The sequence below is a fragment of the Heterocephalus glaber genome, unplaced genomic scaffold, assembly GCF_053883595.1.
Source record: "Heterocephalus glaber isolate CG9 unplaced genomic scaffold, H.glaber_assembly_v1.0 deba00001673, whole genome shotgun sequence".
Taxonomy (NCBI): Eukaryota; Metazoa; Chordata; class Mammalia; order Rodentia; family Bathyergidae; genus Heterocephalus; species Heterocephalus glaber.
In genome coordinates, this window is record NW_028258410.1 from 4,333,238 (window position 1) to 4,358,692 (window position 25,455).

At 38.4% G+C, this 25,455-nt stretch overlaps 3 pseudogenes; all 3 read right to left on the reverse strand.

The window, feature by feature from the left end:
* Positions 1-6,155: 6,155 nt before the first annotated feature.
* Positions 6,156-7,215, reverse strand: LOC106008705 (olfactory receptor 2AJ1-like; annotated as a pseudogene).
* A 5,983-nt stretch (positions 7,216-13,198) lies between these two features.
* LOC101718035 (elongation factor 1-alpha 1 pseudogene) lies at positions 13,199-14,168 on the reverse strand (annotated as a pseudogene).
* A 2,022-nt stretch (positions 14,169-16,190) lies between these two features.
* LOC106008704 (olfactory receptor 2T8-like) lies at positions 16,191-17,120 on the reverse strand (annotated as a pseudogene).
* Positions 17,121-25,455: the final 8,335 nt, after the last annotated feature.

Consider the following 25,455-nt stretch of genomic DNA (forward strand, 5'->3'; position numbering starts at 1 on the left):
GTGCTGTGCAGAAGCCTTGGCCTGATGGACTCATGCCTGTCCCACAGGCCCCACAGGGGTGTGGCCTGGGCCCTGGGGCTTGGGACTTAGTTCACCCTAAAGGAAGAGAGAAGGGTATAGGACCTAATAAATATGATGACAGTGTGTGTGAGTGTGTGTGCCTGTGTGTATATATGTGTGTTTGTGTTTACAGCTGTGTAAAAATTTGGCTTTAGTTTACCTAGATTGTTCACTTAATCACATGTCCTTAAATGATCAGCATCTATGCTGAAAGTGACACTTCTCATATATTCCCAAATTTTACTCATAATACCCCCAAATAAAGGACATAGACCTGATTCAGCAGAGGGAATAGGGAACATTTAACTTTATTTTGTATTTCCTCTCTCTTTTCTCACTTTAGCCACATCTTAGACTATAGAAGTTCCAGTATCCATACTAGGGCTCAAATAAACTCTTAGCTGTCTAAGGCACAGCCTAAGCACATAAGCAGAGTCTTTTATGGAAGACTTTCACTTGAGAAGGGATTGGTGGGTGAATCAAGGGCACGTATCCACCCAATAGCCATGGATACCACAGGGCCAAGGTCACCAAGTGTCCTCCTGGCTCTGATGTGACACCAAGTGAGGCACCAGTGGCCTCTTTGCAGGACAACTCTCAGGCACATACTGGGCGTTGAGTGTGCTTGGGGAGTTGCAGACAGGATTCTCCATACCCCAGGGAGATCCTGCCATCCTTCCTTCTATTGCTGTTGCTGCAGTGCTGGGGATGCAACCCAGGACCTTGTACAAGTTAGGAAAGTGCTCTGCACTGTGCTACATGGCTGCTTTCTATATAACTATTTTTACTATTTCTAAATTTTGAGACAGGATCTGCTTAATTTGTGAAAACTGGCTTAGCTCTTACAATCCTCATCCTTCAGCCACCTGTGTCTCTGGAAAGAGGCATGTACCCCGAGCATGGCCATCATTTGCTGTTAATATTATACTTTCTGTTTACAGTAGACAAGTTTATTTATGTGATTTCAGACAAGATGTGCAGTGATTCTGTTCCTGATTCCATTTTCATTCAGTTGTAAACTTGGTAGGAGACAGAGATGCTCTGTGCAGGATTTGGCCATCAACCTTATTCAGTAAATGTCTTGTTCTTCCTGCAAATCAGTTAATTCTGTAATGTGAGGGAAATGTTTCAACACCAGGCAAGCTCGTTTCTTCCTAAAGGTTCTACTCCATGCTTTCATATTTCATGTTGACGAGATCATGCATATCAGCTGTATTTCCAGGCACATCCAAAGTTTTGACTGACTTGAGTCACAGTAAAGAGCAGTTGTGTGGGGCCACAGACAAGATATGGAATGTGTGTAGTATATAAGTAACAAAATTCCCCTTATTATATTTTAACTTATTATTATATCATTTACAAAATAGTGCAAGGACAATTTTAATAGTTAATACAACTCATGTGATGGCTTATGGGCTCAGGCTGGACAGGAGATCAGCATGTCATGCTCACTGGCCATGCCAAAGTCAAGCTATTGATCTGCTCATTTGAAAAAAATGTCCATCCAAGGTCATTGTATGAACACCATATAGTCCTACAAAACCATCTCTAAAATGTTGACCTGATCTGAAGAAATGATTATTTGTAGGCTTCCTCGGTGCAGATATGAACAAGTAGTAAAATAACAAAACTTAGCTTAGCCTGTGTATGGGATTTGAAACATTAGTCATACTTTATCAGAGAAAATCAAAGGCTTGAGTCAGTCACAACCAATAATCCATCTTTAGAAATATATTTTAGTTTTGCCTGTTTTATGATGTAAATAAATTGAATCACTTAAAAAAGTTGTATATGGCAACACAGTTTGAAAACTGCAATGACAAATTACAAATGAACTATTTGGCTCATAATCAATTAATTTAATGAATGCAACTGTTTTATAACTCGAGACAAAATGCTTGAACTTATTGATGGAAATCTTTTGGACATACATGTTCAATTGGTAACCAGTGCGGTCTGGACTTGTTTTGTGCAAATGTTCCACCAAATTCACCCTGGATTGAAATTATTCTCTTCCTCTAAACATGATGATATCACAATATCTCCTCCAAGGAGAAATAAATCCTGTGGTACCATTTACTTTCCACTGATCCCAAGCTTAATTTTTTATCATTTGTCTTGTTCTTAGTCAAGATTTATGAAGTCCCCTATGTATCCACTAATTTTAACTTACTTAGACTTGAAATATTTTCCTTTCTCTTCCCAAGTACTCATTATACAAATGAATAATACAATCTATCTGTTACATTTTCATTGAAGATTCATGTAACTGCACATTCATGTGCTCAACATTTCTGATTTGGTCCTACATTATTTCCTGACTTTATAATTTTAACTGTAACATGTGAAAAGACAAAAATAACACTAAATTCTTCTCTGAAAAAATTATTGTGACAGGCATTTTATATTTGAAACCTAGAAAATATTAACTCTGATGTGTTCCATTATATTTTGAACTATGAAGTGACAATTTATTTTTAATTTTTTTATAAAATAGAAGCAATTAATATTAATGACCCAGTTGGTGTCAATACTTTTAAGTTCTATGAGATAATTTCAAATAGGGGTATTTCCTGGGTTGGTGACCAACAGATTATGACCATCCTGCTGCTGCTCATAGTTCTCTGACCTACATTGGAACTATTTGGGAGAGGCAGATGTTGAACACTGAATTGCCTTAAATGTAGATTTTATAAAGTTGAGGAATTTATGGACTTGGTATGAAGGGGGTACAGTAAATATATAGGACTCTGCCTCACCTAGGATTGAGTTTGTTATTTTCTCACATGATTACATTCAGAAATTAGCAACATAAGCAATTTATTTCCTAATTTTTCAAAAGAGGAATAAGATCCTAAATTTGGTAAAATGCAGTATTCTGGAATGAATTGATCTGAAATCAATTTCTATCATATCAAGTGTCTCATAATGTTTTGGAAATTAAAAGACAGTTAATAAAACAACAGGCAAACACACACACACACACGCACACACACACACCAGAACTTGGTACTGGCAAGTACTCTGAGACAAGTAGTACTTGTAGAGACCACTAGTAGAGAGAGGTTGAGAATATGATAGAATAAAAGTGAATAAAATGTAATGGAATACACTTCCGCAGATCAGAATTATGTAATGGACTCACACCCTGCTAAGTCCATTGTTTGTGGAGCTCTCTGAGGGGCAGAGGACATGATGTATCTGGGGAGAAGGCATAGTTAGGTTTCTCTCTCACATCCACACAGCTGTGTGTGAGAGGGCTGAGCCATGCTCCTCCTGCTAGAGGTGGTCACCCCATCTGCTCACACTTTCACATTTACCAGCCACTGGCAGTTGTAATTAAGTATTCTTCCCTTGTGACTCTTTGGAGCACTCTGTATCATCTATAAAATAGTGATATAGTGTATACTCTCAGAGAAAAACTAGGGATTTAGCCCAATGTCCCTGAAACTCCCTTCTGTCTTCCGAAGTTGCTTGCCAAGTCAAAGGAACACTCTAAGGGACTGGAACTGGAATGAAGCATCTGCACCAGTGCTTCCTGACTTCTCCCAGAAAGGGGACTAGCAGGCTCACCCCACCTGTGGGAAGGGTCTTCCTGTCCCTTGCACTGCTGGGCATGTGAGGGGACACACAAACCAGTGACATTAGCGATGCTTACTTTAATCTGCAGCAGCCTCCCTACGGGTCCAGCTATGTGACAGGGTACTGCCATCCAGCTGGGCTCCATGGCACTTCCCATATTCTCCAGCAATTTCCCTATGCAGTTCCTGCCTCTGGTGATTATGAGTCCACTCAGCTGCAGTGTACATGCTGAGTGCCCTGGGTTTCCTGTCCTGTCCACCCGGCCACCACTGAGCCCCATCCTTTCCTGCTAGCCCTTCACTAGAACATCTCCCTCATGGGACACTGGGAATTTTCTCTCATCTCCCTGTAAACTGCCCAGGACAGCAGGACAGTGGGCCTGATGCATGCTGCCCCCATCTGCAGTGTGACTGGTGTCTCAGGGTGAGGTCACTGCATTCCAGTGAGTTGCATCTGCCCAGTCAGTGCCCCAGTGGTGAGTGTCACCACCAGCAGCAGCAACTCAGACCCAAAATACAATGGCATCCTGGGTTGATCCCCTGTGCCCCTACCTTGCATGCAACATCATCTCCATATTCCTCCTCCATAAGCACCTCTCCCAAGTTTCCCCTCCCTGGCCAGTCTGTGAGGTCCTGATGGCTGGAAATATACCTTCTGCTTCCCTGTGGGTCACACAGCACCCAAGTGGCCTTGTCCCTTCTGCATCAAACCTTACCATTCTCAGCTCACCACTGATGCAGGACTGAGGCACTGCTGAGTTCTAGACAACCGAATGTGGTGTGGTGGAAACTGCTGTCACAGACCTTATTCCTGCCTCACCCTGGCTTTTCAGTGCAGGGCCAAGACAATGGAGGTTCCTGCAATGGTTCTGTGCCATCCCAAAGGGAGGAGCCCACAGAGACTCTGACACAGAAGTCTGGAGCCACCAGGCCATTTCCTGCTGACCATGGGGCACCAGAGCCTTCTGGGGCTGTTACATCAGCCCTTGCCTCCAATGCAGGCTTAAAAATGACTTCTCATTTTACTGATTAAAATAAATTTTGCAATCCATATTTGGCATTTCTAACATGGTTCTCTAGGGTATAAGTTGATAGGAAAATGGCTATCACACACAGTAATGTTTTGTGAATAAAATATACAAGTATAATTATTAAACAAAGATGCTTCATACAATATAGTTTTATTAACTGTGGCCCTATTTTGTAACTTAATTCTCTGAACATGTGTAACTTTGTTGTAAAATTTCCTACCTAATAGTTGTATCATACTGAAGATAGAACCAAATTCTCTCTGATTATGTACTGGGAATTTTAAAAGTACGTTCTTTGAAGGAAGAAGAAGATAGAAAAGATCCAGCACTTTGGAGAAGGCTGGGGAATGTGCAATGTGGTGATTAGCAAGATATTCAACTTTTCCTTTTTTGCTTTTGCCTAGGAGACAAAGGTGCAGCAATGAGATAGTAAACCAGATAACATGAAAATAGTGCTGATTAATTTGCCGTTTTCAGTGAAGGCCAGCCAGAATAAGATGAACTCAATTTAGAGTTAGCAGAGATGAGGACATATGGCATTAAAGAAAAAAGATATGTCTGCTGACACATGTAGCACATGTTGCCCACCACACATTATAACTTAATACACTCAGACTCTAGACTTCTTTGTGCAGTATTTATGCAATGCACATGCAGTCTAGAAGATGAAAAGATCCTATGAATTCCTCCCCTGAGATTAACTCTGCAAGGTGGGGAAAGAAAGAGCTATGGGAGTGGCTATGTGGGGAAGAGGCAGTGAGTCACTAGCTGTGGGAAGATGTTTGGGACACTGGAACCTGTCAAAGAAGATGGGCATGTTGTTTGCAAATGCATGGTCAAATACACACCTGAGTTCATAAAAGCAAAAGATACTCAGGACGTCTAATTGCAAAGCAAACTGTCTATCCATAGATAAATCTATAAATATAATATTGTATACATTTACAGAAATATGAATCAAACTTAAAAGAAGAGTCACCAGGGATAAGACAAGATTTAATTGTACTCTTCCTTTTATAGAGAATATAAATTTTCATTAATGTAATTCGAGGACACTGCATATTATGTGACATAATTCACATGACTTATTGTAAGTTTCCTATAAAATAATGCATGCTGAGATCTGAGTACATATTAGATATAAGTTGAATATGCAGACAGAATAAGAATTCATATTTCACATAGAAAGATTGTGTGAGAAATTCTTAAAACATAATCCGTTGAAGTTCTTATAAATTTAGTGGAAGCTAGTTATAAAGCTTGGATCAGCTCTTACCATAAGTACATCACAATTAGTACCAGGAAGAAAGAATACAGTTTTAGAGGTTTGCATTTACAAAAATAACATATTTATTGTTTACTTATTGTCAGGAAGGTTCTCAACAGCACACTTATTTTGAAAGCAAGAAAGAAGGTTTGATTGTCTTTCCAGGCAAACTTAGTGAATATCCTGGAGTTACAAGATATGAAAAGAAGAGAAAACTCAAAGTAGAAGACTATTCCTGATTCGCTTTTTAGCCAGGGGAATACATTTGAGCATGTTTTTCATTGCCTTCAGAACATTTTTATTCCTGAAGCTGTAGATGACAGGGTTGAGGGTGGGTGTGAGGATGGTGTAGAATATGGCCAGGAACTTATCCTGGCATGGAGTGTGGTAGGATTTGGGTCTCATATATGTGAAAATAAAGGGCCCATAGTACATGACAACCACAACCATGTGGAAGGAACAGGTCTAAAAGGACTTTTTCTGGGCCTCTGAGGATTTGGTTTGCAAGACAGTGTGCAAAATTTTGACATAAGATACAGAGATCATGGAGAAAGGAATCAACAGGAAAATAATGCCACTTACATCAAGTCCTTGTTCATAGTGTGATGTGTCCAAACAGGACAACTTCAGCAAGGCAGGGATCTCACAGAAATAGTGATTGATCACCCTAGGCTCACAGAAGGGAAAGTGGAGCACATAGGCTGTGTGGACTATGGAGGTGAGGGTCCCAATCAGCCAGGCTCCTGCAGCCAGGAGCACGCTGACTCTGTCACTCATGAGTATGGCATAGCGCAGGGGGTTGCAGATGGCCACATAGTGATCATAGGACATGGCAGCCAGGAGAAGCCACTCGCCACCAAGCATGATGACACAAGAAGAGCTGGAATCCACAGCCTCCAAAGGAGATAGTTCTGGTGCCAAAGAGGAAGTTTGTGATAATTTTGGGGACAATGCTGCAAACTTGCAAGGTGTCCATGAAGAAGAGCTGACTGAGTAGGATGTACATTGGGGAGTGGAGGCTGGAGTCCCTGCGGATGAGGAGGGTCAGGAGCACATTTTCTGTGACAGTCAGGATGAAAACAATGAACAGAAAAGAGAAGAAGATCAAGCTGGTGAGGGAGGAAGAGAACAGTCCCAGAAGAATGAAATCAGTGCTGGACATCTGATTCTCAGTGCTCATCTTGCATTTCCATGTTTTAGCTAAAGAGAAAATGTAAAGATGAAAAGTAGATAAATCCCAAACTCATTCCCATGGATCTATGTAACAAAATGAGACATTCTAAAGTATTTTACATCAACATCAAAGGTCTATTAGAGAGTTTTATGCATGCCAAACTTACAGAATGGATGTTTATGGGTGTCAGTCACCTGGAGAGAGTTAGCATGTTAAATCCACCCTTGGTTCTACATTGAATCTCAAGGTAATAGTGAATTCTGTGAACTTTGCTCCAGTTATCTCTCAGATGTGGCCTGTAGTGGCCCACCCTTCACTCCTTTGAAAGTCTTGAACCCTAACATTCTTGGTCCTCTGAATCTGCTCCATTTCATATTTTGCCTGCTCTATCCCATCTTCTATCATATTAAATAATAAACATGAGATGGGTCTATTCCTATTGTCATTTTCTCCACCTAGAATACCTTTGCTGTATTCACTGGTGGAAGCCAAATGCTTAGCGCATTGCCTGGTTCATAAGAGTGGTTCAGTATTATCTGTCGAATTAATGAATAGAATGAGTTGATCATACTAAGTTGGATTTTCTCTTGAGCCTGTGGTCTGGAGAGCACTGCTACTACTTCTTTGTGATCTGGTCCTACTATAAAAAGTGAATAAATTTTTTTCATATTTTTTCATTTGTTGTAGCACATATGTACACTCCATCCAAGATCTAGGTATCATAAGTTGTGTGCTGTAAACATGGACATGCGTGTGTGTCAGTATGGTGAGTTTAACTCTCTCGATAAGTTACCTACAAGGAGAAATAACTGGACCAAATGGAACTTATATTTTTAGTGTTTTATAGAATCATTGCATTGAACTTCATAGTCGTTGTACTATTTTACACTCCCACCAAAAATGTAGGAGAATTTCTTTAAAAGGAAAATGACCTGGAAGCATTCAAATGTAAGTGGATGCAACTTGAGACACAATATTAAATGAAATAAGTTGGACACATAAGCTTAAATATCTTGTGATTTCTCTTATATGAGAAAAAATATATATATGGAAAGAGAGAATGAGAGCAAAATACAAGACATAAATAGGAAGTAGAAAGAAGTTCAAATAATTCTCCAAATTATTCCATTTAAAAAAAATATTTTATATGCTAATTTATTTCATTTATTTTATTAGTTTCTTTTAATTTACCAAAAAGAAAGTTTTTAAAATTTTGTCTGTTATTTTTTGTGAGGCAGAATCTTATTTGTCTATGTCTTTTATTCTAAAGAACTACTTTGAAGATTATGATACACAGTGTATTATCATTGTTATTTTCTTATTTTGCTATGAAATTTTGTTCTGTTTTATTTTATTCATAAAATAAAATTTTAAAAAGTGAGTAAGTAAATATATATTGAGAAGGACCTTAGTTCATAAATAAATTTTTGAAATCTAAACTTTTAGAAATTGAAATGTAGGAATTCTAAGGGATTGAAAATGATGTGATAAAATGTTACAAAAATATTTATAGTGTTAAATAAACATATTTATATATAAGAAATCATGTATATTTAATCAGAATAACAATACATCTTTAAGAAAATATTTAATTTTGTTCTTTCTTATAGAAATTGAACTATAATGCATTAATCTTTTTATGGGGAATCCTAAGTCTTCATGTTACTAATATTTATATTGTGGTGACTTAAATGTTTACACACCCTCTCTGTCTATGATATCTGCCTTTATACACACACACATATATATGTATATTTACATGCATGCATGTATTCACAGATAAATGATTACATGTAACATATACTGATATAGAGTTCTGTCCTTCAATATCTGCTCTGATTACCAAAAATTAACAAAATATTGGACCCTTTCTTTGCAGTGATTCACAAATTTGACTATAATAATTTTTAATTTCACTTTTTGGGAAATTAATGTGCAGATGATATTAGTGAAATATAAGTGCCTTGTAGTTCACTGTATTTCTGGTGTGTAAAAGTGACTCTTCACTGTGAAGCTCAATCCTATTTTGTCCTGCATGTTAGCCATGGTTTGCTCTGGTTTCAGAGTCTGGAGAGCAGCACATGAGTGAGGTGCAGACTCATGCAAGTGCACACCATCTGGCCCACAGCTCTGGGCTGTGTGATCATAGACACAGATGGAGAGTTAGGGGCATAGTGCCTCGTGTAACCTGATGAACATAAGTGAATTTTCAAAATTAATGAAAATGACTGTCAATTCTAATTCAACAATATTTTACTCAAAGTTGTTAACTTTCCCTTGCTCATTGGAACAATGTTATAATTCTGGTTTTTCTTTTAAATACATTATTTACTTTATTGCAGTCATTCCAGGTCCCTTTAGTAATGAATTCACAATTTTTACAGAATCTCTGGCCCAGAGTAAGTTTCATTAATTGCTTATTATAAGAACATTTCATTTATTCTTATGGCCACAGGTATACCAGCAATTCAAGCATTCATCGATCTTCCACTTCTGCTACTTTACCTGATTTTATATTTTATAGAGTTCATGTTTTCTATACAACTATATTTATATTTTTTCTTTATTGAAAACAATCCATAGTTTATTTCTTATTTCACTAGGTATCTTCTACCATCATATATGTGCTTCTTTGGGGCATCTAAATATTCTTCAGTGGTGTTTTATAATACTCTGTACAGTCACTGTGAAAATAAGCCACCAGCATGGTAGAATTATCACACTGTGCCTTCAACGCCAGGCAAGAGTTTCTGGACTTTGGATAAAATCTACACTGGAATCCAAAGCAGAGTGCTCTGGCAATGTAACTCTTACCGTGGAGAAAAGCTGCATCATACAACATGTGCAGAACTGTTCCCCAAGGAAAATCTGTTTCCCCATCCAGGTACAAATGTTTCCTGCTAATAGTGCTAAGAAGGAAAATAGGTGAAGCATACATTTCTCACCTGTATCTTTTCTATAAGATTTGAGGCTAATCAGACAACATGTTTTCCCATAATTTTGCTTTAACTTTTTCAACAATCTTTTGAATGCATGGCTTTTGAGAAGTTCTTACAGTTTCAAAGAGTCTCTCCACATCTTTATATTTCAGTAAAGTTTCAGAATTTGGAAGAAACACTTGGTTCAGTCTACAATGATACCAGCATACATTATTATCCATGTGAACTGTTTATTTGAACTTAAAATAGCCATTTTATTTTAGAGAAACAAGCCTCTGATTGTGAAGTAAGAATGATACATCAGAGAACAACAATGTATCATTTTCAAATGTAAATTTCAGTAAATAGCACACCAATTCCTAGGCTATACTCCTATTATTACATCTATTATATCACACTCCATGGTGACTACTTTAAAAAAGCCATGAGTTTATTCTACACTATTATGGCAACTCAGTGTTTGAACTCTGTTTCTTGTGTTACATTGCAATGTGCCTGAAAGAATTACAGTACCATCACCAAGTTTTTGAAATCAGTTGGTCACAATTTACTAAGTATGATACTTGAAATTTTTATGAAAGATATTATAATGTTGTAAAACAACATTACATTGACTCCTGTAGTTCATTTCATACTAAGAAATTTTAATACAATGAAACTGAGTGGAACACAATCATTTTGTCTATGTGTATACTGTCTTTCAAATTACTGTATGTGATTAAATATTAGTGTGTGTGTGTTTGAGAGACAGAGACAGAGGGAGGAAAAGGGGAGGGAGGATTTCAAAATTTGTGTGTATGTGTTTGTGTGTGTGTGTGTGAGAGAGAGACAGACACACAGACAGAGATATAGAGACAGAGACAGAGGGAAGAAAGAAGAAGGGAGGATTCAACTTAGGCTCTCCTCATTACTTAGGCAATCAGTCCCACTGGTTTGTTTGGGCAGCCACATTGTTTCTCATTGCTTGATCCCCATGGATGAAATGACATAGGATGCAATGTTATCTGTTCCACTTAGGGAATCAAGCTGTCCCCAGGTAAGACTGTGAAAATGCTTCATTAACCATTTGCCCTGCTTTGAATCAAGTCCTAGCTGTAGACATAGCCACACCCTCACTTCCTAGCGCATCCCTTAATCATGGCCTGCATACACCCCCAAGTCTGTCAATCATTCGGTAGTTATGTGGGGCTTAAAATGCTCTACATATTTATTAACTTAGTCATAATTACACAATTTTACTAGAGACATCTCCTCCTCTGGATAAATCATACAAAATATGCTTTTAGTAAGGGGCTCTTGTTCACTAATATCTTTTCAACTGCACATTAAATGTATTTATTTACTCTTCTATAATCATGGTACAATTTCTGTAAAAACTTTTAACTGTAAGACAAGTAAAAGATTAAAAAAACATAAAATTGACTTTTGTTAATGATTTTCTTCAAAAATACTGGATATGAAACTCCTGGAGAATAGTACATTTATCTGAATATTTTACATTATATAAAAATGTACTTTTAGTTTGTGAATTTTCAATAAACCTTCAATGTCAATGAATTGCATGGTACAATCATTATAAGTTCTGTCATAAAAATTTCAAGTATTAGACTTATTGGGATAGTCAGCAAATGATCAAAAAAAATTTATTTTTACTAGTAATGCATTCAGTGGCACTGCAGACTAATGAGAGAAGCAGAAATCATACATGGAATGAACATAATGTGTGTGGAATAAGATCATTATTTTAAGTAACTGATATGGAATATTGTATAATAGATAGGATCAGTGTGTAGCCTAATAATTGGTGAATTATTCCATCAAAATTTATGTTTAAAAATTAAAAATTAGCTCTTTCTTAGTTCTTTTATAAAGGATAAATAAGCACTTTTTATATAGCACAATATAGAGAAAACATATTCTCTGTCTCCTCTGTACATAAAATACTGATCAGTTGCAAATTATAACTGAAAAGAATTTCTACTAAGTAATGACAAACAGTCTTCCATTGCACCAAGGTGACAGCAGACTCCACCTGAGGGCTACTCTCCAATAAGACAGATGCATCACCGTGCTCCAGGGAGAGCCCAGATCCACACATAGTGAGCCCTCGGACAAGATTTCCACAGAACCTGCTGCTGCTGTTAGTCTTTCTGCAGCTGCTGTGCTTGGCTTCATATCTCTGAATTCTCAGAACAGGAAATTAAGCCTTTGTGTACCAGAGAGGAGAGGAGAAAGGATGAAAGTATAGAGGAAGACTGATTGGGAAAAGAGACTCAGGCTAGGGCAGAACAAAACCAAGTAATGCAAAGTGCCACTCAAGGAGAGGACTGGAAATACCTTCTGGAGTATTTCAGCATGAGGAGGCCCTCAAGGCTCCTTTGAACTTTCTGATGCACCAGCTGCTGTGACCTGGAATAGCAGCACCCAGCCCTGCACAGCTGCCCTGGGCTCTCTACCCACTATGACCTCTCCAGCAGGCTCCACACAAGATGGACTCTGGCTGCATCCACACTGTCCTACCAGACCACAGAGCTTCAGACATCTGCACCCCAAGCCTCTTCACTGCTGCTGCCCTGAGAGTCCCCAGGATTGGGGAACCTTGGGGGGCCTGTGCTAAGACACAGGCTGGGGACAGGGGATTGAGCGCTTTGGGAACATCAGGGGAAGGAGGAGGGCAGTGCCACCTTGTTGAAGTCTCCTGGGCTTCTGGGGATAGCACTGCCACCTTTACCTAGGGCGGCAGGAATAGAGGGACCTGGGGTGTCCTGAGAAGGTGCAGGAAGGAGTCACTTCTGTGTGACACCCTGGGGCCACACAGGAGTCTGGGTGTTGCAGGGGAGGAGACAGAGCCTGGCTCAGCCTTGGCTGAGAGATTAAGATCAGGAAGAAGCATCTGTTGTCCCAACATAAATAAATAAATAAACCACTTCCCTGTACACTTCTGCCTCCAGTCTTCCTCCTCCTCCTTTTTTTCTTTATTAAACTTTGTTTTAATGGGTCTCAAAATTCTGTGTCAGATTTTTGGTCAAGTTGTTTCTGTTAACAAGTGTTGATTTAAAAAACTAATAACTTAAAACTTACACAAACACAGACACACACACACACACAAATAGTCCACAAAGCATTCCCCTTTCCTTCTGAAGGTTTTATGATGCAGTGTCATCATTAACCAGTCTTTCACTATTAAATTTAAATGGCCATTTGGAGACACAGCTGTGAGACCACTGTTCAGCCTGATGAAGCCTGGGGTGGCAGGGCAGGAATAATATTCTTTTAGCTTTCTGAGCTCTCTGGGCAGACCTGGTAACCTGGCTAGCTCCCCCAGCCTTATTTTCCACTGCTTTGATGACACCTTAGCAACTCTCAGTCTCATATTGTGAACAGCAAAATGACCCAGAGGAGGAGAGTCAGAGAAGGTCTGGAAACACACTGACTGGGCTAGAACCCTGTCAATGACAGCAGCATCACCAGATTTTAAGAATTTGAGGCCTTCTTCCTTCTTCTTACCACACTTGTGATCAATCTTTTCTCTCAGTTCAGCAAACTTGCAAGCGATGTGAGCTGTGTGGCAGTCCAGCTCAAGCAAAGCCAGCATCAACCTGACCTAGATAGCTCAGGAAAATCCCCCACACTGAAACCAGCTGCTTCCATGGCTGGGTCATTTTTGCTGTCACCAGCAATGTTGCTGCCATGAACATCTTCACACACACATTGTTGATGTTGGAGCCCTCACTGTCCCCAGGAAGAGCTTCACTCAATATTTCATGGTGCATTTCAACAGACTTTAATTCAGCTGTGTCACTGACTGGAGCAGAGGTGACCATCATGCCAGGCTTGAGAACACCAGTCTCCACTTGGCCCACAGGGATGGTACCAATACAACCAATGTTGTGGACATCCTGGAGGGGCAGCAGCAGAGGCCTATCAGTTGGACGACTGTGGCAGGATGCAGTCCTAAGCTTCAAGCAGTGTGGTTTCATTGGCATTGCCATCTTTATGAGTGACCTCTCACTCAAAGAACTAAGACATCTTATCACTTGGCTCAAGCACTCTGTCACCATTCCAACCAGAAATTGGTACAAAAGCTACTGGGTCAGGATGGTAACCAATTTTCATAATAATTAAAAGTGTGTCTAGAAACCATTCATTGTCCACCTCCCCCTGACATGGACCAGGCGCCTGACATTAAAATATCCTGCATGTAGGTATGGACAGTTTAGGAGAGTAAGGATAAGCCCCTGCCAGAGTAACATGGTAGTGAGACTCAGCTGCATTTCCAAAATAACTGAGGACTGCAGCACTGTCTCCTATCTGTACTTCCTGACAGTCTCTCCTCCAGACTCTTCTACTTCTTATGCCACAGGAAAGCAGGAACAGTTCCCCCAAAATGTTGTGAAGAAAGAGAAACCTTAGGAAATAAGGCTCAGAGATGCTTCAAATATAGTTGAAGTAAAGGAATGAAATGATTCATCTCCAAATATGTTATTTTTAATGCACTTGCTTTGTCCTTAGAATATTAACAAATACATATTTATGAAAGATATAAAAGGAACATATAGTTATAATTATTTCCTTTGTAAAATCAACAGTCTCTTAACAGTGTCAAGTTTATTGACTAAAAATTATACTTTTTCAATAATTTGCTAACAAAAGGTTATTTTGCCTGTATTTTTCTAATTTTAAATCATTTTATATTTCAGCCAAAAATACTTCTTATAAGAAAAGCCTTCACATATTCAGGGGCATCATTTCCCAATGCAATACCATTATGTATTATAAATCATAGCTAAGATGCAAACACTGATACTCTCGAGCTGAACAGAGAAGTTAGGAGAGACATTTCATACATCATCACATTAGTTAAAACAACTAAAGTTAACTCAGTGAATAGCAACAGATATGTCAGGACATACATAATCATGAGAAGTAACCAAAAATATACCTGCATTTGACAAAAACATCAATAGTCTTTTTAAAGTCATATATTTTTTATTATTGAATCAATAGTTGCATTTGCTTTTGAAGCAACTGTAGATTCTATTTTCAAAAATCAAAATAATTCACAGAATAATACATACAAATATGCTATAAGTTAATTTCTAAGTCTTTAATAATTTACTTGTAGGGAAAATTCAAATAGAAACAACATATGTTACTAGAAACTCATTAAAATTGGCTTAAATGAAGAGTTTGCTAATATTTGGAGCAACTGGAATTTGTGTTCACTCCTGGCCAGAGTCTAAAATTACACAAACTTGCAAAATGTTTTACAAAAAGTTCATCATGTAGACACCAAAAGCAATACATGTGTCACACAAGAGAGTTTTGTAGGAGCATTAGTCATAACAGTTCCAAACCAAAGGCAGTAAAGATGTCCTTCAGCAAAAGAATGGGCTCACAAACAGTAATATAGCATACTAACACAGGAAATACTGAAAAGAACAAAAAAGTGCAAACTGTTGACAGGAAGGTAAATGTGGGCTATATTGTAAACTTATAATCCTTACAGAAGAAAAATCAACATACAAGAAAGATCTACTGTTAGATTGCATTACGATGACATTTTAGAAGGGCCGAACTGAAGAATATTGGTGGAAGTCAGACAGTGGCTGTGTGTTGGGTGTGGGTTTTCACTGGCAAAATATTGGGAAGACCACTCTGAGGAGGTGGAAGTTGTGTCTCTGATGCCGTCCATGTGTGTGGTGTGTGCGTGTGTGTTCCAAGTGCAGGCACTCATTGAAACTGTTAGAAGGAAAAACACATATTGCCATTCAACTGTGTGCAAACTATACCTTCATTTATAAAGTGACAATAATTAATCCTCAAATATTTAGTTAATTCCTCTAATATTTAGTTAATTTTTAAAAGAAGTATATCATGGGTAGTTACATAAAAATTTATATCACATTTATGATGTATAGTTTTACCAAACCACGAGTTGACATGGTAGTGAAACCATAGTAAATAAATCCAAACCCAACAGATTCCTCCAAACTGCAAAGCAAACATCAAAAAACAGATATATGCATATAAGGTGTGTATATTTGTGTGTGTATACATATATAATTAAGTGTTTTCAAAAAAAACTCAAACACATGCTTGATGCAGAGTTTGATGTTTTAACAAATAAACACACCATCAGTCACTTTTTAAGTCACTTCTTAAGTGGCTCAGACACTTCCTCAGGGCTCCCTTGACCACGTTGTTCCTCAGACAGTAGATCATCAGGTTCAGCATAGGGGTGAAGATGGTATGGAATGCAGACATGACCTTATCATGTTTAGCTAACCTGTAGGATTTGGGTCTCATGTAGATAAATATGGCAGCACCATAATAGAGTCCCACCATGGCCAAATGGGAGGAGCAGGTGCCAAAGTTCTTCTTGCAGGCTTCTGTGGAGTGCATATGCAGGACAGCAATGAGGATGAGACTGTAGGACATCAGGATGAGAGACAAGGGGATGAGGAGCATCAGCACACAGCAGATGTACATGACATACTCAAAGGCAGAGGTGTCACCAAGTGCACCATTGTGGTGGCCTCACAGAAGAAATGCTCAATCTCATGTCTGTTGCAGAAGGCAAAGCTCAGAGAAGCAGCAGCCTGCATGAGGCCATCAGCTGACCCCAGGAGCCAGTATCCCAAAGCCATTCTCAGACACAATGGCCAGCTCATGAGGGTGGCATACCCCAGTGGGTGGCACACAGGCACATAGTGGTCATAGAACATGGCTGATAGGAGGAAGCACTCTCCACCTCCAGTTGTCTGGATGAAGATCTGCAGCCCACAGCCCACTGGGGAGATGGACTTGTTTCCAGACAAGTAGGCAGCCGCCATCTTGGGCATGATGGTGGAGATGAGCACCATGTCCATGAGGGAGAGCTTGCTCAGCAGGAAGTACATGGGTGTGTGCAGCCGGGGTCCTGGTGAATCAGGAGAACTATGAGGCCATTTCCAAGGAGGGAGGTGACCATAACTGCTACAGTTACTCCAAAGAGAATCTCCTGGGCTGTGATGTGGTCAAAGAGGCCTAAAAGAATGAAATCTGAGTGATGTTCCCATGGTCCATGACTTCAAAGAGAGGAGCTGCTCTCAGTAGAAAGAGATGAGGGAGGCTCCCACATTTCAACACTGCATGTGAAGCACAGGTTCTGAGAAAAATGTGATTTTAACAAATGAAATCTATTTTAAGTCCTTCATCTGACACTAGGAAAATGCTTTAAACTGTATATAAAATTACCTGAAAACTGTTCTTATATTTCCAAATTTTAGGTAATAAACACTTGGTAGGTTGAGTATTGATTAATTAATAAAACAAATCCATATTTTGTAATTTGCTATTAACATTACTTGACACTCACAAAAGTGCATGAGAAGGAAAGTATTCAAACACTTTGTCTTTTACATTTTGGCTTGCATTATATTATTCATTGTTAATAATCTTAGTAGCAGAATCAACTCAATATTTCAGTCATATGGATGCTATGTACATCACAATGAAACTTACACATTTAGAGCATATTCAAATGTGTACCCGAAAAATCTCAAATTATCTTCCCTGACATTGATTAACCCTGTGAGCCTTTTTCCTTTCCAAAGAAGATGACTGAACACTCTCAGACATGGAACCTAGAAGGACAGTGCATTAGGTGTAATGTGCATGCTGAGCCTAAACACCTGACATCCACAACTTGCAGAAGGAAATGGTTCAGTTGCCTCACACTGCAGAGATTTGAATCATGGATTGTGGGCTCCAGAGCTAAAACAACATGCAGGAATTGTGGAACTGAGAAAAGCTTCATTCTGCTGTTATGATCTGTTGCTCTTCTGTCACACAAATGTCCAACTTACTAGAAACTTGGGAGATCTTCGTACGTTATCTACCAGTGAAGCTCCATCAGTACCTTGATCATTCTCAAGAAGATCCAGATCTCTAAACCCATTCCTATCTTTGATCCACTTTTGCTACACCTGATCTAACTTGTTCAATAAAACTGTCAAGGTCTGCAGAGATGTGGACGGTAATTCCCTCCCAAAGTTACTGTCTGATTCTCCCCTTCCATGGCAGGAGGCGTCCATAGCATCCAGGACCTTTCCTGCACCCACACATACACATCCTTGCAACACCGAGGACCAATCCTGATGGAAACCATGTTGCCCTGGCCCAGAGCATTGCTGAGCCTCAGGCTTGCACTGAGCACCTGAGCCTGCTGCAACAGTGATGTTTCACCCTCCTCAACAGCACACTCCCTCTGCTAAACCTGTGACCTGCACACCAGTATCCCTCATGAGCACTCCGCTTGGCTGGGCTCCAGGAGCCTTGCTCTGCCCAGCAGCTCCACACTGGGTAGAAGCTCAGCCTGCTGTCTCATCTTCCTTTTCCAGCCTCCCCGTTGACACACGACTTTCAGTCTGACCTGCCCAGAAGTCATCAGTAATTTAGTGACCGTGGGCTGCTGGGAACACTTCTTAAATTCCCTTTCATGCTATTCAAATGGAGTGCATCTTGATATAGTCCTAATAAGTACATTCACATTTCAGTGAGACTGTCACTAGTGTCCAGGTCTAAAAGTACCTGCATTTCTCACAACTGAAGCTCTACAGGAACCGAGGTGAAAATCCCCCTCAGCTGCCAAAAACCACCATTGTTCTCCAGCACACACTGAGTTATGCCAGGTCACTCACATGTGGAACATATTTGTATCTGTGTGTGCATGTGCAAGTATGAGTTTCTTCCTCCATGCACTGATCACAGTGTCTTCAAGGTCATCAGTGCCCTCCCCATGTCAGTGTGTCCTTCCTCTGGGGTCACCCACTCCCATTCTAGCTCACACCTGGTTTGGGTCCTTCGCCCAGCTGTGAGGTTCCTGCTACTTCCACTGTGCTGCTGCACACCTGGGCAGGAAGGACTGAGCAGTGTGAAGGAAGCTGAGCTCCCTCCTGGTGAGGCCGTGAGACCACAAAGGAAAAGCTCCCTGGGGGCATCCTCTGCTGAGTCATGCAAGGGAGCTCTGTGTATTTTCACAGAAGAAAGGGAACAACCACTGTGATTATCAGGTAAGAATCCTACATTCTTATGATGTGTCTTCTACTTGGTTTTCAGTGATTTGCAAATGTGAAATGGCTAGTCTTAATTTCTCAATTGAGATGAGTGACAATTGTACGCTTTTTAAGGTAAAATAAATGTATAAGTAGGATTGCACAATATGAATTTAGTTTTTGATTGATAATAATATAGCATTTCAATTACTTAATGGAAAAGTGAATTAAATGCATCAATAAATGAAATGGGTATTAGAAAAGTATTTTTGAAGATCTATGCTTATTTGTTTTGAAATTAAAATGAAAGTTACTGCCTTTTTACTCTTAGAGTGAAATAGACATTGTGAAAACTTTGTAAATCTACATAAATATGATTGTTTCACATAATTCCTTTACAAATTTACCCTGAATTAAAAATGCAGTCAGAATTATCAATGGAAATTAATACATTGTATATATAAAGTACTAAATGTTATCAAAAGAAGCAATTCAAACTTAAAAGTAATCTGCATTTTTACAAGAAATTCTTGTCCTAAAAACAGTGATTTTCTTGTTCTTCTCAATGTCTTAAAAATGTAGGAGGTCTCTATATACCTTTTCTTCTGCTTCCAAATATGTTCTTATAATGGTCCAAAAATGTTATCATGATTCCTCTAAATCACAGACATGTCTGCGCAGTGTGAAGAGGCACAGGGAGGTCCCTTCCTTTCTTCCCATAAAAACCTTTTCAGTGATCTCTGAGTATAGAACAGTTTCTGTAATTTAGCTTTCAGTGTTCTTCCAAACTCATTGCTGAAGCTGTGCATCAGAACTGTGAGTTTCTCACCCCTGATACTGAGATGAGTAGTCAGTATGCTCTATAAAAATAACATAGCAATATGCAGGTCATTTATTTGACAATACTGACAGGAGATCCTAAGAACAGGCCTAGGGAGCCTCAGCTGGCTCACATGTTCCACTTCAGAGGGTGAGATGGGAGCCAGAGAGGGTGCTCCCTGTCAAATGTGTGGAGTCAATGGTGTAACTGTGGCTCTCTGGATTTCAAGGCTCAGAAGCAAGTAGCTAACTGTTAAGAGGATGGTGTGACCTGCTTACCTGCAGTAAGGATGGTTACCCTAGCAGGGAAACCCACAGAAGCATGGTACCTCTGCACCATGTCTGTGCAGGATGCTCTCTGCTTGCTGAGGCCACCACATTTGATCAATTCCTAGAGTGACTGTTTGGGCTCTGGCCCCCTGCCAGCCTTGGCAGCCTCATCCTCTCATTAACAACTCAGATCTTCAGAGGTTCAGCACTTCGGGCTCCAGAGGTGTTTGATTTTTGAGACATTTTTATGATTCACAGGATATTGTCATATTTCATACATGCTTCAGAAATCTGTGATACAGTAAAATAATACAACATCATTTAGAAGTAAAATAAAGTGAAAATAATGTCCTCACAGAAGGATTATGATTTTAAAGATGCACTAATGAGCCAAAAAATGATTCTGTCATTACTTTTCTAGCCTTTGAAAGAAGGCAAGGTTAAACAGCATGCTGTTGAATTCAGCTTTTGTTAAAACTGGCAATAAAGTAAAATGAATTATATAGGAGCATTCTATTTTGTTTTTCTTTCATAGACTAAATTTGAGACTATCAAAACTGCCTTGAGCCAGGGATTTGAGTCAGTGGTTCCACAAGGACCTAAGTTCAATCCCCAGTGCCAAATAAAAAAACTGAACAAATAAAAAACTGCCTTATATGTTTGAGGGGTTTTTCACCCATGTAAAATATTTTCTCCTTATCTTACATTGTATCTCCCACATGCCTGTGCCAACTCAATGATAAATCAGAAACAGGAAAAGCAGACTGTATTCCTATGGCCAGACACCTCCCAGATTGATTCCATCTAGGACTACATTTCATGATGTTCCTAATGTTTTCCATTACCAAGCATTTTTATGATCTGGGATACATGTTACAACTTCAATGAAGTGTGCTCCTCTCCTAGCATATAAAAATGCTAGGTTCAGGCCGGGAATTTAGCTCAGTGGATTTGCTGCCTACTGCACAAGTGCAAGGACACAAGTGGGATCCCTGGTACAAAAAAAAAAAAAGGTTGCACAAGTGTGAAAGAGAACTTTGAAGATAACTCTCTTCACAGAACAGAGGGTGGGAAATTCAAACCACACCAGTGAAAAATGTGAGATGACTTAATTGCTTGATTTTTTGAGCTTTAATTGCCATTTATTTTTGTCCCCAAGGAAAGTGCATCATAGGTTTTACTTATATTTCTGTTCTTCAATGTTGAATTTATCAACGTGGCAAGTCCTATTCAGACTCCAAGGTAATGGATAATATATCTAGTCTACATTTAAAGTGAAGTTGCTTTGTTTTCTTTGAAAAACTCAAGGCTCTCAACAAGTTGAAATAGTATGTCTTAGTACATAGAGTTTCCGATGAAATTTTCTGGAAGAATTTCACAATTGTTTAAAACAGACATTTATCCTCTCCTGTTCTGATCATGGCCCTTCTATTCATGGACATATATGAAAGAGAACATATATGAATGAGAACATTGATGGTTATTGCTAAATCATAACTAGCAAAACAAGGGGACATGTAAGCTAAAATTTCTTTACTGAAATAGGAAATATTAAATGATGCAAAATTAAATTTAGGAAAGAAAAAGACAAACTGCTCAAGAATGAGGTGCTTCCTTTAGTGACTGATGGTGTGGCCCCAGAGTGGAGCTCTTGGGCACTGGGTTCAAGGCCAGGCTTTGAATATTAACACAAGAAGAAAAAGTCTGGTTCAAGCGACACATAATTTTAGTAAGAACACATACAGATTTCATAAGAAACAGGTGTGTTTTAATTTCTAACATCTAAAAAAATATTCACTGAAATGATTATTTTATTCATTCCATAAAACGTTTCTTCACATTATTATACATCCAAGAACATTATTTTGTTTAGTGCAGAGTAACAAACAACACAAAAGCATAAGCATGACCAAAGTTTCCTATAGTTTTTTAGTTTAATATTTTTCCATTTTAAAAGTTACATTAAGTTATTATGAAAATTACCAGTTAAATATTAATGATCTTTTATATATAGGAAGTATGCAATTAATTTTAAAAATTACTTACACTAAAAGTTGTACCAAGAATTAAATCTCTAAATGTGAGACAAGAGAGAAAAAGACTAGGGAGGACCTCCATGAAATGCTGAAAAAAAGAAAAAAGTGAATTTTGAAAAGGGGGAGATTACAGCAGCAGAGTAAGGACCAGAGGCAAAATAGAGCCACTCTGGGAATCAAGAGCAAGCATTAAAAAAAAAACTTGGTGCAGAGAAAAAGAAGTAGGTCTACTGGAATTGGGTGGGAACTGACAGAAAAACCAGGAACTACAGAGGAGCTTTAGAAATGGAGCACAACACAGAGAAAAGAACAGAGTAGTTGGGAAAGTGGCCTCTGATCCCAGGAAAGGGGCCATCTCCTCTGACAGAAAAGAAGCTTGGAGAGGGTCACAGTGCTCAACGAGCAAACCCAGGCAAGAAAAAGCTCACAGGTACTGGAAACTGCAAAAACAGTGGGAGGCTTTCCTCTGAAAGTGACTCCCTCCACCCAGACAGCTAGAGCCGGAGAAGAAATCCAGTGTGCTGTACCTGCCATAGTTGAATGTGTTTAATCAGGATCCATTGTAGGAAGGAGTTTAATAGCTTAAGATTGAGCTACAAAACAACTATAGAACAATTTCACTTCAGATTTCCTGGGATCACCCTAACACAGAGACTGGGTGGGAGACAGCCACAGAGACAGGAGGAGTGGGTGGGCTAGGCACAGACCCACTGTGAAGTTTAAACTGAGGCAAGGAATGACTCAGTACTCACAACATAAGTGGAGAGGTCAAGCAAGTAGTGTGTGACTTTCAGAAAGGCCTGAGTCTGGAAGTTCAGCAGACTGCTTGATACCCCCACCCTGTACTGTCTACGTCCAGCCAAGAACTCAGTGGTCACTTTTATTTCCCCATCTGCCAATGTAAAGAGGAATACACCTTGGCTTGCATGCTTTGCAGGCAGCAAACCTAGGTGGAGAAGGGTGTGATTTGAGATTCATAGAGGCACAAGAGACTAGGAGTACCTAGGGTGAATATAACATTAGGACATTCATCACTGACCAACCACACACAGCAGGAAAGGTCGGGACAGGATTCATCATTCACACACCAAAACAGAACACATCTGAGTAGTGACTCACTGTCCCTCTCCCACACCTAGTGGGTTTCAATATTGCAGATCTGAGAGAGAAACAACTAATTAAAAAAGAAAGGAAGATGTTAAGACCCATTTCTCTTTTATTGAATTTACACACTTATTTATCTATTTGGGGGGTTTGGAGAAATTTTTCTTTTTCTTTTTTCTTCCTCTTTATTTTTTTCCATTTTTATCCTTTTTTATTCTTGTTTATTCTTTTCTGTTATATTTATAAAATTCTATTAATTTCCTCTTATTCCCTAATAGAATCTTTATCTCACATTTTTCATTTTCTCATCTTCTTTTTTTCCAAACCTTACTCCTTTGACATCATAGTCAAAATCCCCAAAGTCCCAAACAAGGAGAGAATCTTAAAAGCTGTTTGACAAAACAACAAATTACTTATAGAGGTAAACTTATAAAAATTACAGCACTTTTCACCACAAACCAAAAAGACCAGGAGAACTTGGAGCAAATAAATTAAATATTAATTCAGACTAATATATCTTGTATATCTTTCAAAATTGGTAAAGGAAAACACCTCAAGAAATTCATGAGCATAAAAACAGCACTACAGAAAATTTTCATGGATATATTGGAAGGAAACAATGTAGCAAAAAGTGCCCAAAAGTCTAAAGGAATGACTATATCAGTCAAGAAGACCAATTATGAAGAAGGGAAAAAAATAAAAGAAAACAGTGACAGGAAAATAATACAATGACAGGAATAAGCCAATAATATTTGATAGTAAGTCTCATTGTGAATGGACACAATTTCCCAGTCAAAAACACTGACCATTAGATTCAATTAAAAAACAAAGCCCAGCAGTATGATATATAAGAAATATATTTAACCCAAAAAGAAATAGAAACAATAAAAATACAACCATGGAAAACAATATTCCATGAAAGGGGACCTGGAGTATGCATAGAAGTAGCTCTCCTATTTTAAGACTCAGCAGACTTTAAGCCAACACTAATTAGAAGATCAAAGAAGGTCAACACTTATTGGTTAAGGGAACACTCAAGAGAACATGATAACAATTGTGAATATCTAGGCACAGAGCATCAACTCATTCAACTTCTAAAACAAACACTACTAGGTGTAAAAGATTAGATGAATTTCAACAAAATTATAGTGGGGGCCCTCAATATCCTACTGTCACAAATAGATCATCCAGACCAAAAAAAATAATGAAAAAAATATAAAAGTTGAATATCTTCAAACACATAGATTTAATATATACCTACAGAGTTTTACACCCCAAACTATAGAATACACATTCTTCTCAGCATCACATGGATCTTTATTCAAAAGAGATTATATACTAGGCTATAAAGTTTACATGAATAAATACAAAGTAATAAAAATTACTTCATCTGATTGTGCAATGAAACTATGAATCAAAAAAACCCAAAGAAATTATACACACATGAAGATTAAATAATACCCTACTGAATAATCAATTGAATATTGAATTAATTGGACGGTCTATATTCAAAAAATAACACCAGTACAATATTCCAAAATGTTTGTGACACAATAAATGCAGTTTTAAGAGGGAAGTTAATAGTTGTGAATGCCCACATCAGAAAAATAGAGCCAAAAAAAGTAATAACCTAATAATGCATCTTAAGGTATTAAGAAAACAAGAACCATCCAAATCTAAAGATGGGAAAAGGAAGTAAATTACAAAGATCAGAGCACAAATTAATAAAATTGAGATTAAAATAACAGTACAAATAATAAAGTGCTGATTCCTCAAAAGATTAAAAATAGACAAACCCTTCATCAATCTCACCAAAAAAAAAGAAAGACATATATCAATGGAATTAGAAATGAAAAACAAAATGGAGAAACAACAGCAGACACCATGGAAATTCAGATTATTGGTAAGTATTTTAAAATCTCTCCTCTAATGAATTCAAGAATACAAAGAATAGATACATTCCTAGATACAAATGAATCACCAAAATCTAAACCAAGATGATATAAAACTCCCAAATAATCTAGTGACAGAAAATGAAATTGAGACTGTAATAAAAATATAGCAAGTAAGAAAAAGCTAGGACCCAATGGATTCACTACTGACTTCTGCAAGAACATCAGGGATGATTTAATGCCA